We start from the raw sequence: 5,467 nt of genomic DNA, 5'->3' as shown, positions 1-5,467 counted from the left end.
TTCTGTGGGGGCACCAGATGAAGAGGAGGGGCCTGGAGCACCAGCGGGGGACCCCAGAAGAAGAGGATTGGGGCTGCTCTGTGCAAAACCATTGTATAGGCATGTTTATTATTTAAAAAAAACAAAAAAAAACAAATGTTTATAACCCCTTTAGGCCCCTTTCACACAGGCGGACCGTTCAGATCCACCTGTCCATTTTTTTTGGTGGATCTGAACGGATGCCTCATGTATCTCTATGGGGCATCGGATGTCAGTGGAGACATGTCCACTGACATCCGATCCGACCTGTCAAATCTGGACGGATGGAAACCCTATTATCGGATCGGATGAGAATGGACAGATGGTCCATTCCCATCCAATTCCCCCATAGAGAACAGCGGGACCTGACAACTGTGTCTCCGCACACAGCAAGGAGACACAGCTGCCATCCGCCTGTTCAGTGGGGATCAGCGGATCGATCCCCGCTGGGAAAAACGGAGTCCGCCTGACGGTCTCCCTGTGTGGAAGGCGCCTTAAGTTAATGTTGAATCTGTTAATAATTTGATTTCCCTGGTTCTCCCCATGAACATGGTAATAAAACATTTCAATAAAACCTTTCTGTTTTTGTTATAAACCTTATTTAGGATCCAGTGATGTCATTGCTGGGTATCTGTGCTTCTCGATGTAATGCAGACAGATCACAGCTGATGGGAGGTGCCAGCAGAGTTCTGTGCATAGCTACTTTAAAGTCTGGAAAAAAAATATTAAAAGTCAGCAACTATAATTACTGTAGCTGCTGACTTTAAATAAACCTGCACTTACCAGTCAAGAGATCCAGCTCTGTCCTCACCAGGGCCGGATCTAGGGGGTGCTGGGGTAGGCTGCACCCCCCCAGATTTTGATCTTGCCCCCCAAGGACCAGTGGCATCAGCAGGCATGAACCACTACAGTGCACATAACCACAAGGGTAAACTGAAAGCGGGCGGATACTTTTCACCCCAAGATCAGACAGGCTAGATCTGGCCCTGCTCAGCACTGCCATCTTGAGTGTGGAAGAGTGTGAAAGAGCCCTCTTGAGTGCAGCTTCAGAGCCAGGTCACTACTGTGCATGCGAGAGTTGTGTTGTGCTGTCTGAATGGACCTGCAGCCCCCTGGAATATTTGACATATCCCAGGAGGTTGTGGATAGGGGAGTTAAACTCAGTTTGCCTAGGTACCCACTCAAACTTTCAGATTTATGGCGAGGTTCCATTTTGAAAACATTACAGCATCCTGCCCCTGTACTCCTCTCAAGAGCTTTTAGCTGTAATGAGCTTACTCTTGGAAGGTGTTATGCTAGGGTGACCAGATGTCCCCTGTTTCTGGGGACAGTCCCCAGAATGAGGACACTGCACCCGGACCAAGTCTGTCCCCGGTTTTGTCCCCAGTTTGGATTTGAACAGGGGCCCAGGCAATTTCAAAGACAGTCAGTGCAGAATCAAAAAAAAAATTCTGAATTACACACCCCCACTTTTCCGCCTCTACTAGCTTAGGGGGGGGGGGGTATTTTTTTCCATTATCTATGCCCTTTTCTGATGATCATGTGCTGGTCGGAGCAGAGGGACTATTTCTTATGTTTCGGGCACATGCCCTTTCCGCTCCCGCTCGCATGTTCTTCTGCCTTGGCTCAAGTCCTGGCCAGCTGCCTGCCTGCCTGCCTTGCCTTCCCTGGCGGAATAGTAGCCGGGGGCCCAGAGAGTGAGACTTGTGTGACACTGAATCTGGTTCTCTGGCATAATGGATGTTATCATAACTCACGGGCAGCAGGCACTCTATCATGGCTCTGGCTGGCAGTGCACTGTCACAGTGTGTCACATAATCTGACAGCTGGGTGCTGATTTTGTTAACTTATTGGTCATAAGTCCACCATCAGCACCCAGAAGCCATGTCATGTGACACAATATGACAGAGCTAGCCAGAGCCATGATACAGTGCCTGATGCCTGTGAGTTATCATAATGCTGATGATCTTTACCAGTTGCAATCGTTTTAGAGCAGTCAGTCGTGCTGCGCAGGATCATGTATATATACATGATCCTGCATTTCTGGGTATTGGAGCCGATCAGCTGGTACCCGCGGATTGTTCTGTAAACAGGCAGACTGGCAGTCTGCCTATGTAAACAAGGCAGATCGCCATTCTGTCCATATGGAAGACATTGATCCTGTGTTCCTGCAAATAGGGACAGGGATCTATGCCTTCCCTTAGTAAAGGCACCTCCCCCACAATGAGAAAACACTTGTTAGGCACACATTTAACCCTTTGATTGCTAACCCCTTCCCAGCCAGTGTCATTAGTACAGTGACAGTGCATATTTTGAGCACTGATCACTATATTAGTGTCACTGGTTCCCACAAAGTGTCAAAAGTGTCACTTTTTGACATATTGCAATCCTGCTATAAGTCGCTAATTGTCATAATTATTAAAAAAAAAAAAAAAAAGGCCCCGGATTTCATTTTAAAAATATGGTCACCTTATGTCATGCATATACTGTATCATAATGAGGATGTTGCTTTGGGGAAGTGGACATTTCTAGGCTTCCTTTGAATGCAGATCTCCTAAGGTAATGTCCATATTTAATGCTGGGCCTCCATTAATAACTAATTCCCTACTTTAGGGTGAGTTAGACATGCAAAAAAAAAAAAAAAACCCTCAACAGTACAGTACACAAGGCATTTTCTGTATGTCCAGGAGACTGCATGTACTTTCTCACATCCCTTGCATGCTCCCATGTGTGCCCCTTTGTGATCCACTGTCAGGACAAAGAGAAGCTCCCGATCCTACAATCAGAAGTAAATCAAAATGTATCTTCATTAAATGATCACTATGGCAGCCAAACACAGTGATCTTTTGGTGTAACTTTAGTAAATGTTCACAAAAGTTACACAGTAAGTGATCTGTTCACAGTGGTCTGTGTGTGAGAGAGCTGCAGCTGTATACAAGTCTGAGAAAAATGATTTTACTGTGTGCGCAAAACATCATTTATGTTCATTAACCCTAAATAAAGCCTTTTATTCTACTAATTAGCCTCAATTACATTGTTTTTTCAATGTTCAGCACATCCAGTTCAGTAGTTGACTCTGTATAACTTGCCCATCTCTGGTTAGCTTGGAGGATTTTCCTATTAACTATTACAGTATTATTACCTTCCTTATTTAAAAAAAAAAAAAAAAGATTTGATTTTTTAACCCCTTTTTTATTTGTTTAATTAACTTCTTTTATTAAAAAAAAAATATATATCAACATTAAGTTTATTTTATTGTTAGCCTTTCAAATAATTAGTTTGAAAATTACAAAGTGGCTGTACATGGCAGAGCAAGCATACACCATTTTGTAAGAGAGTATAAGAGGGATCTGGAGATAAATGGCTGAGTAGCAACCCTAACTGAGAGATCCTCTAGCTCTGAGGATGAAGAGCCGACAGTCCAGGGGGCAGGGACCGGCAAGCAGACACAGTTATCTGGCACCATACATGCTATTAGGAGTGATATTGATTCTGGGGATGTGGGGTCCTGAGTTCAAAAAGCCTGGACTGTCATCCAGGCAGAAATAATGAGTGCAGCATCTAATGGCAACAGTGACAGTGAAACAGAGAGTCAGGAACTATTAATGCACAGTGAAGGAGGGAAGAAAATGGTCGTCAGTGTGGCTAGTACCAGCCCAGCAGAGCAGGTCAGGGCAGTCAGAACAGGGGCATGCAGTGAAAGACCAGACAACCAGGTGTAGTTCTGAAGGAGGAAGTACCCTATGAAACTGCATTTCCACAGTGGGCATCTTGAAACATACAAACTCCCAATATTCCTGCTTCTTGCAAATAGTGGCACAATGGACGATTGGAAAAACCATAAACCAATCAATTATTTCCTCCTCTCATAGAATATTTGGTTGAGTAAACAAACTTAAAAAGCATCCGGGAGGGGGGGGGGGGCATGTCCGGTCATCAACCAAGACGGCCGAATGAAGAAGGAGCTCTGGCGCCTTCGGAGATAAATCCACTGCCATCCGCCTCATCTCCTACAGGATTGTCCTGCATACCCCTCCACTGCATGCAGACCGCTCTCAGGCTGCTCCCCATGCCTGTATTTTGCACGCTCCACACGGGATAGTATCAGATCGACACCCGCAGCCTGCTTGTACTTCTGCGGCTTGTGCGACCGCCGCGGCCTGACACCACATAATCCGGGGGAAGGTAAGCTCACCTAGACTTTTTAAACTCTGGGATACTTCTCCCGATGGCACCCATCATCTCCGGCCTGGCCTGCCATTATTCTGGAGACCCTGTCCCACGTGCAGAGGCGTATCAGACTGCTCCCGGCCGCCATCTTTCCGGTCCCCCCACGCCCGCCGGCAGCCCTCAGGCACCCCGGGGACCCCCATAACAACCAGGGACTAGACCAAGGGACCCCCTCCTCACCCCAGGCGGCAGACTAGGTGGCTGCTGGACCAGGCCACCCTCATCTGACACAGGACTCCACACCAAAGGGAGTAGGCGGGACACAACCACGTTTTCCTGCTTTGTGGACACTCAGGGGGAACCCAGTGGCTGGGTACTGACTTTCCTCTATCACCACCTATACTTACCTGCCTCCCTGCGGCCAGCCACCGGGCGTCCCACAGGCTGACATCTTCCAGTCTAAAGCAGCAAGGACCTCCAGTGTATTCTACAACACTCAGCAGAGTATTGCACCCTGCCCTCAGTGACAGATCCACAACATTCCTGAAAGTTCACCTCTCCCTTCAACTTCTCTGCCTTGTTGCTGTGACCTGTAGCTTTCTGCATATACGGACTTACAATCCCTATCCACAATTGACCGCCTTTGTGGACCTCATTGCGACTGATTTGAAGATAATAGTCATGCGGTGCTGAGCCACGGGACTGTCCGGCGCCAGCAGATAACTTTATAGGCAGGCTACACCTACCTTCCACGCTGACCCTACAGAACTCGAACAGAGCTCCATACAGCGATACCTACTCTGCACTGCACCACCAGAACCCCGATCTCCCAGGCCTAATAAGATGGCTCCCAGTCACAGAGCAGGTAAAAACAAACCTCCTCCTCTGGCTTCCCTAGCCTCTCCCCCGGATGGGGACACGGGCGCAACAAGCGGACCCCTTCACCGGTAACGATGACTTCCACACCACTTCTGCCTCACACCTCTACTTTGAATGGGGAACCATAACACCAGGCCTGTGAGGGACCCCTCAGGTCAGAGGCAGCTTCCCTTTTATTGGCCTTTCGGTCTGATTTCGACTCCTGGGCCTCCAAGATGGAACTTTCCCTACATGCAGAACTGAATGCACTCTGTCAACAAATCTCAAACACTGACTCCACTGTAGCCTCCGTCACTGCTACCCAGGGGGGTCCATGAGTCCCACATTTCTGCGCTGGAAGCTGCCTCCTGAGACCATCTCCGACGCCTGCGCTAACAACAACTCCACATAGACGATGTGG

Source organism: Pelophylax lessonae, assembly GCF_965119305.1.
Source record: "Pelophylax lessonae genome assembly, chromosome: 2".
In the NCBI taxonomy this organism is placed as follows: Eukaryota; Metazoa; Chordata; class Amphibia; order Anura; family Ranidae; genus Pelophylax; species Pelophylax lessonae.
This window is presented reverse-complemented; position numbering follows the sequence as displayed.